The 8,840-nt window shown below is 37.5% G+C and overlaps 1 long non-coding RNA gene across 2 annotated transcripts in view; it reads left to right on the top strand.

The window, feature by feature from the left end:
* The first annotated feature begins 443 nt into the window (after positions 1-443).
* The window catches only part of Gm32122, a 32,376-nt gene continuing 23,979 nt past the window's right edge, over positions 444-8,840 (top strand). For both annotated transcript variants that reach the window (XR_879126.1, XR_387957.2), the window contains exon 1: positions 444-781. This is a non-coding gene — a long non-coding RNA (predicted gene, 32122). The remainder of the gene's footprint in view (positions 782-8,840) is intronic.

The following is an 8,840-nucleotide window of genomic DNA, read 5'->3' as shown; positions in this document are numbered from 1 at the left end:
GTGGGAGTGGGTGGGTGAGTGGGTGGGTGGAGGAATACCCTCATAGAAGGAGGGGGAGGGAGAATGGGATAGATGGTTTCTGAGGGGCTGGGGGGACCAGGAAAGGGGATAACATTTGAAATGTAAATAAAGAAAATATCCAATTTAAAAAATTCTTTCTACTTAATTTTATGTTGGCTATAGGCTTGCTAAATTACCTTTCTTGTGTTTAATGTCCCATGTGCCCCTGATTTCTCTAAGACTTTTTCAGGAATGGGTGCTGGATTTTGTTAATGACTTTTCACTGTCTAATGAGATGACCATATAATTTTTTCTTTCATTTTCTTTTTAATATAAAAATTTTCATTTTATGATCTCTATCTTTGTCACGAGTTTGAACAGTTTCAGAGTAAGCTTCCAGATATTGCTATGCTAGTGCAGGAAATGACAAACTGAGCAACAGAAAAGAACAAGAGGACCAGAAACATTCAAATATTTACCCTTTGAGAAGTTATCCTGGTACTCATCTACAAGCAGATGAACTTTTTCTTCAAATAAAACCTGACACTGGAGCCCCAACATGTAAAACAGAAACAGAGTTGGAGCTTCCTGCCCTGGAAGCTGAAGAAAGAGGCTCGTGTTAGTTCCCATTGTCACCCCAGAGAACTACAGCCTTCACTCTGTACACAGATCTGGAGATCTGTGAAGAACAGCTTTGCTAGCTTCGTCTGGTGGAATACTTTGGCAGATTTCTGTATGCTGAACCATCCTGCATCTTTGGAACGAAGCCTATTTGATCAAGGTAGATGATTCTTTTGATGTGTCCTTGGATTTGACTTGCAAGTATTTTTATTGTGTATTTTTGGATCTATGTTCATGAGGGAAGTTGATATGTAATACTTTTTCTTTGTTGAATCTTTGTAGAGTTTGGGTTTCAGGGTGACTGTTGGTTTCATAAAATTAGTTTGGCAATGTTTTTGTTTTTGTTTCTATTTTGGGGAATAATTCTAAGAGTGTTAGTGATAGCTCCTCATTGAAAGTCTGGTAGAATTCTGTGCTAAAAATATCACTGCTTCTATTTTCTTGGGGGTGTAGGTCTATTTAAGTTTTTTATCTAGTTTTGATTTAACTTAGGTAAGTTGTATCTCTCAAAAAAACTGTTCATTTCTTTTAAACTTTCCAATTTTGTGGAGTATACTTTTTTTTAAGTATAAGCAAATGATTATTTTCTGATTTTGTTAATTTGGATAGTCTCTTTGTTAATTTAATTCTTTGAATAATAGATGTTCTATCCTGTTCATTTCATTGAAGAATCAACTCTTGTTTCGTTGATTCTTTGCACGGTTCTCTTGTTTCTATGTTATTGATTTCAGCCCTTACTTTATTTCCTGCCATCTACTTATCTTGGGTGTGTTTGCTTCTTTTTGTTCTTCAACTTTCAGGTATGCTGCTAAGTTGCTAGAATGATATCTCTTCAATTTCTTTATGAAGTCACTCAATGTTATGGACTTTCTTCTTAGCACAGCTTTCATCATGTCCCATAAGTTTAGTTATGTTGTGCATTCATTTTCATTAAATTCTAGGAAGATTTTAATTTCCTTCATTTCTGCCTTGAACAATATTCATTCAATAAAGAGTTGTTCAGTTTCTGTGAGTTTGTAGGTTTTCTGTTGTTTCTGTTGTTGAAATCCAGCTTAAATCTGCTACAGTCTGATAGAATGCAGGAGTTCTTGCAATTTTCTTGTATCTGTTGAAACTTGCTTTGTGACAGAGTTTGTAAAAAATTTTGGAGAATGTTTCAGGAGGTAAAGAGATGAAGGTATATTCTTTTATGTTTTAGTGAGCTGTTCTGTTGTAATCTATTAGGTATGTTTGGTTCATAATATCTGTTAGCTCCATTATTTCTCTTTTTAGCTTTTATCTGGGTGGTTTGTACATTGGTAAGAGTGGGATACTAAAATCTACTATCAATGTGTCAGAGTCAAATTGTGATTTCAACTTTAGTCATGTTTCCTTTACAAATGTGAGTGCCCTTGCATTTGGCACATTGATGTTGAGAGTTGAAATGTCATCTTGTTGAATTTTTCCTTTAATGAGTATGAAGTGTCCTTCCTCATGTCTTTTGAATAATTTTGGTTTGAATTTTTCTTTTTTTTGTTGTTGTTGTTGTTGTTGGGTGTTAGAAAATATACACCATCTTGCTGCTTAGGGACATTTACTTGGAAAATCTTCCAACCTTTTACTTTGAGGTAATTTATATCTTTAATGTTGAGGAGGTTTTTATGAAAGCAGTAGAAGAACGGTTCGTGTTTTCACAGTGATTCTTTTAGTCTGTGTCTTTTTATTTGGAGATTAGATCCATTGGTACTCGAAGATATCAATCACTAATTGGGTTTGTTTTTGTTTTTGTTTGTTTGTTTGTTTGTTTGTTTGTTTCTTGGTTTGGGTTTGGTCTAGTTTTTGGATGTTTGGTTGGTTCTTTGGTTGGTTTGGTTTGGTTTTGTTGTAGTTAACATTATTGAGTTGAAGTTGTCCTTCTAATACCTTCTGTAGGCTAGATTTGTGGACAGATACTGTTTAAACTTGATTTTATCAGTGAATATCTTGTTTTCTCGATCTATGGTGATTGAATATTTTGCTGTGTATAGTAGTCTAGGCAGGCATATATGGTCTCTTAGATTTGGCATCATATCTGTCCAGGCCCTTCTAGCTTTTAGTGTCCATTAAGATGTCAGGTGCCTCTAGCTGCATATGTAGCAGAAGATGGTCTATTTGGCCATCACTGGGAAGAGAGGCCCCTTGGTCTTGCAAACTTTATATGCCCTAGTACAGGGGAATGCCAGGGTCAAGAATTGGGAGTGGGGTAGGGGAGCAGGGTGAAGGGAGGGTATGGGGGACTTTTGGAATAGCATTTGAAATGTAAATGAAGAAAATATCTAATAGAAAATTGAAAAAGAAAAAAAGAAGTCAGGTATAATTCTAATAGGTCTGCCTTTATGTTACTTGGCCTTTTTCCTTTGGTAGCTTTTACTATTCTTTCCTATTCTTTCTTTCTTCTCTGTGTTTAGTGTTTTGACTATTATATGGCAAGCAAACTTCCTTTTCTGGTCCAATCTATTTAGTATTCAGTAAGCTTCTCTCTTTTCTTTTTAAGATTTATTTATTTATTTATTACATGTAAGTACACTGTAGCTGTCTTCAGACCCTCCAGAAGAGGGAGTCAGATCTCATTACGGATGGTTGTGAGCCACCATGTGGTTGCTGGGATTTGAACTTCGGACCTTCGGAAGAGCAGTCGGGTGCTCTTACCCACTGAGCCATCTCACCAGCCCGTAAGCTTCTATTTTAAAAGATATTTTCTTATTTACATTTCAAATGCTATCCCCTTGTTGGGTTCCCCCTCCAAAAAACCCCTATTCCTTTCTGGTGGACTAGGAGGCTTCCACTGGTAGTGTGGGCTGGGATGTGGTGATGACGAGAGGAGAGGCAGTTGAGGTTACACTGGGCAGGTGTGAATGGGGTGGAGGGATGGTCTTACCTGCAGTTCACGAGGTTGGACTGGCCTCTGATGATACTTTTTTATTAATACATGTAAAGGAGAAACAAATCAAGTAACATTTTATACAATTTTTAGTTGTGAGAACTGGGGCAAGGAATTGTGGGAATTATATCACACTGTACAGTCAGTGTCAATGATGCTTAGCAGAGCTTTCTTTCTGCTTGCTACACCTCTGCCCCAGCATTTCCATTGCTGGCTGCCTTTACTTAGAATTGCCCTTGTGCTGATGGAAGCCATGGTTTCTGGAGGCCTGTGAGATCATGAACTTCATCAGCCTGGACTGCTCCATAAGTAATGACTGGAGTCAGGGCACAAATAGATTGCTTCCTTTCCTCAAGGTGAAACACCTCCATGATCCATTTATCAGATGAAACACCCGCTCGGTCTGACAGAGTCAGGACACTGACAGATTTTGGCTGTCCAAGGCAACAATAAAGCTGAACAAGATGGTTGAAAATAACCATTCGATACTTTAAACTTTGACCAAAAGAGCTCATAATGTGGCATTCATGAAATATGGGATAAGCTGTTCTTCTCACTCTATAACTCCTCCCCATCCCCCCCACCCACATCACACACACACGCACACACACACACACACACACACCTCCCTACATAAATGCACAGTCCATCTCTGTTGGAAAACTGGTTTACCCATGTAAAGAAAACCATGAAAACCATAGATTTGCATCCACTGCTAGAGAGGGGTCACTTGATCTAAATTATTATCAGCTTAAAAAAACAACAAAAGCAAACAGTGAGGAATAGTGTTCCTACTAGCTGAGATCAAAGTCTTGTTTGAAATAATTGGTAGACTTAGTCAAGGAATTAAATTCTGAGAGTCAACAACCTAAGAGGTTTGATGAGGTTAAGCCATATACCAGACAGAATGCAGACTTTGTGCATACACAGCACAGACAGACAGGAATGAATTCAACCCTTCCAACCCATGACTGGCTAGTGGAACTACATATACAAAGAAGCAGCAAAGAATTATGCCAGAAAGTAAAAGCTAGGTCACACTTAAGTTTGGTCTTGTCCTGGTTAGCCTTAATTGTCACATTGGACACAACCTACTATCATCTAAGTTGAGGAACTTTGATCAGATTGACCTGTGGTCACATCTGTAAAGGACTGAATTGGTTGCTATTTAATATAGAAGACATCAGTCCACTATGGGCAGCTCCATCCCTCAGCAGGTGATTCTGAGCTACATAAGAAAGCTACCTAAGCATGAGATTGAGCTAGCCAACAATCAGCCATTCTCTATTGTCTCTGCTTCAATGTCCTGCTTTCACTTCCCTCAACAATGGTCTGTGACTTGAAAGTAAAAAAAAAAAAAAAAAAAAAAAAAAAAAAAAAAAAAAAAAAAGAAAGAAAGAAACGAACACTTTCCTCTCTTGAGTTGTTTTGATCAAAGTGTTTTATCACAGCAAGAAAAAGTATAACAATCTTGAAGCAAAGTACATCCCTCAACCAACTCAAAGATCTGCAACCCTGTAGGTGCAACAACATTATGAACTAACCAGTACCCCGGAGCTCTTGTCTCTAGCTGCATATGTATCAAAAGACGGCCTAGTCGGCCATCACTGGAAAGAGAGGCCCATTGGACACGCAAACTTTATATGCCCCAGTACAGGGTAATGCCAGGGCCAAAAAATGGGAATGGGTGGGTAGGGAAGTGGGCGGGGAGGGTATGGGGGACTTTTGGGATAGCATTCTAAATGTAATTGAGGAAAATACATAATAATAAAAAATATTTTAAAAAATACATCATGGGTAAATACAAATTCTGCTGGTTTTGGGCTACTTAAACACACCTCTGGCCAGCCTGTAACTGATCACTAAACTATGCAAAACCCAGAAATCCAAGGCTAAAATATGAACTACAAAAACAAAAACAAACAAACAAAAAAAAAACACCTGAGAAGAAGTCTCAGTGGCCACATATTGCAGGGACCATGGGCTTCCCAGATCTAGTTCTGGCAAGTTATCAAAACAAACAGCAACCACTCTCAATAGAAAAACATTCAGAATCCAGTTATTGCAGCAAAGCATTCAGTATTCAGCCAAAGATCATGAAACATGCAAAGAAATGAGAAAGCATGGCCCATATTTAGAAGCAAATCAATAGAAACAAGGCGTGTTCTCAGATGCTGAGGTTAGCAATGACTTCAAAGGAGCTGTTAAATATGCTCAAAGAACTAAATGAAGCCATGTTAAGTAAGGAAGATGTTACCGTCATTTGATGAATGAAAAGTTTAAAAAAATCTTTTTTAAAAAAGTCTAAACTTTTGCAGCTGAAAATTCAATAACTGAACATTTTAAATAGGGATGCTCACCAGTAGACTTTTAGATGACAGGACAAGCAGCGAACTTGGTGATAGGCCAATAGAAAGCAGGCAAATCAAATGACAAAGAAGAGGAAAGGGGGGAAACAATGAAGCAAACTTCAAAGACTCATGAGAAATAACCAGCACTTCCACTCACATATAAAGGGAGCTCTGGAAGAAGGGGCCAGGCAAAGGTCTGAAAAATACAGAATGTAAAAACATTCCTCGTGAGCTAAAAAGTACTGATGTGCAAAGCACAACAAAAAGTTAACCTATGGCAAAAAGTTAAGCAGCATAATCTTACCTAACCCAATCAAGAAGATGAGAAAGTAGTCTCAAAGTAACAATACAAATATAACAGAAGAAATATACATAAGCTAGTAGAAATGTTATATGCACAAATTAAGGAGATGTTAGCACAACTTTATGTCAACAACTTACCTTACTGAGGTGGAATGAACAAATCCTTATGAATAGTGAAATTTCTAACTCTATCTCAGAAAGAAAGAAAGTGTAGAAGAACAGAGCATGTGATTTAAATTATTCATTTAAAATATCTCCCAAAAAGAAAAGCATCAATTTAACCAAATGTTTAAAGGAATAATATTAATCCTTCTCACAATCTTTCATAAAGAATTGGATACTTTCAACCTAGAGGAACTGATACTATCTTTGACTAAAGGCAAACAGAGACAATTAGAGAAAGCCAAGGATAGATATCTTACTTGCTAAAGTGCACTTACTTTGCATAAAAACTTGAGTCCCGAAAAAACTTGAGAACTTTTGCTAAATATTGAATGTTTTACTGCAATAACTGGATTCTGAATGGTTTTTGTTTGGTTTTGTTTTGTTTTCGAGACAGGGTTTCTCTGTATAACCCTGGCTGTCCTGGAACTCACTTTGTAGACCAGGCTGGCCTCGAACTCAGAAATCTGCCTGCCTCTGCCTCCCAAGTGCTGGGATTAAAGGCATGCACCACCACTGCCTGGCTCTGAATGGTTTTTTTTTTTTTTAATTGAGAGTGATTGCTGTTTGTTTTGACAGCTTGCCAGGACTTAAAATGTTTGTATTGGTGAGGCACACTTGTAATCCTAGCACTGGGGAAGGGAGACAAAAGGATCAATGAAGCTTACCAGCCAACCTGTCTTGCCTAACTGGTGAACTCCAGGCAAATGGAAGATCCTGTCCACAAAGGAGCTGGGTGGTATGATGACGCCTGATTCTGTCCTATGACTTACACACACACACACACACACACATACACACACACACACACACACACAAACACACACACTCAAAAAGGCACACACAAAAGTACTCACAAGGGCACACACACATATATGTGTATGCATGTACATACACACACATACAAAGAAGCAAAAATCAATATTCCCTATGATCATAACTCCCAAGATTCTTAATTGCAAGCTAACTTCAATAACATACAAACATAACCATCCATTGTGTGATGTGAGACTTGTCCCAGAAATGCAAGGTGTTCAACTTGACATCTAAATCTCAATTAATATGAGATGCCATGTTAGTCAAAGAGTGAACAGAAAATATCTGATCATGTCAACAGACATAGGAATAACATTCAGCCTGTTTTCTGGAGACAGTTGCTGATGGTTTTCTAAAATGACACTGGGGAATATGAAGTTAAAGAAGGAGGATATCATGGGGGTAAATTAGTAAACTGGATCTAAAAGACTGAAAGTGGCCAATATTCTTGTATAAAGTGACACTGTAGACTTTGACAGTCGAGGGAGGTGACATCTACACTAGCATAGGAGACTGAGAGGCAGCCTCAGTGGTAGTGGATGGTCCTTTACATTCAGTCACAAAAGATCTCTCCCTTTAGCAGGCTCTCATGCCATCTTAGACACAGATCCATCCCAGTACACCCCTACATGTGACTCAGCCAACTAGCCCTTCAGCTGCTCACTCAAATATTATGCTTTCATGCCGATGCCAAAATATACACCACTGATTTCAGAGTCAAAACAGACAAAAATTATAAAAGATCTCAGTAAAAAATAAAATGCATTTTTATCATTTCAACACAGTTGAAGTCTATAAACTCCTTACATCGGATACTATGACATCATAAGTTACACTTGGGATGTGATGCAATTAGTGAAATTGTGCATTCTGTCATTAGTGATTTAATGTATTCCAGGCTATGGGGACTTACAGTCAGGAAGCCTCGGATTCTAGATCTATATAACGATTGTAGTAATGGCGCCTGTCTGAATGAACTATGAGGAACATAATGCAGAAGATACATGGAAAGTGCATAATACATATTTGGCCCTGGTAAGAATTAAATCAATTTTAGTTGTTTATCATTCAATGCCATCTTAGTCTTTTAATATTAAAACTTTCACATGAACTTCCGCAGTTGTCTTATTCAAGTTTTGAGGCTTTCTTTTCAAATCCATCTCTTACTTTATGTCTCCATTCTAAACTGGACAAATCATCTTATGCAGATGGCACATAGTATAACCACATGGAAAATACTATGGCATCAATAAAGTTAAGCGCTTTCTTACACAGTATTTTATACTCAGCGAAATGTAATTAAAGTGATTTAAAGATAGCGTGGATTTTTGACAGTTGTCTCCTAAGGTGCTTGATGTGTTATTAAAACATGTTTCATTTTATCGGCTGCAAATTCAAGAGGAACGCTCTTTGCAATTCAAAAGAGACAAAAAAATCTCAGAGTAAAAAATTCATTTTCAATCCCTGCAGAGTTCATTATGAACAACACAGGACTAGAAATTAAAACATTTAAGCGCATTTAATAAGGTTCTATAATGAAATGACATTTATGTTCAGCAAGGTTCTCTGCCTTCCCTTTTCTCTTTTATGTCTCTAAGTTCCATGGTTAGGGAAAAAGTGAACGGCTGATGTGAATTAATTGGTTAATTATGAGTAGATTCACCAGCAAAGTAAAGAATTGAAGCAAT

Source organism: Mus musculus, chromosome 8 (assembly GCF_000001635.26).
Source record: "Mus musculus strain C57BL/6J chromosome 8, GRCm38.p6 C57BL/6J".
In the NCBI taxonomy this organism is placed as follows: domain Eukaryota; kingdom Metazoa; phylum Chordata; class Mammalia; order Rodentia; family Muridae; genus Mus; species Mus musculus.
Note: the sequence above shows the minus strand (reverse complement) of the source record. Positions and strands in the feature narration are given on the sequence as shown.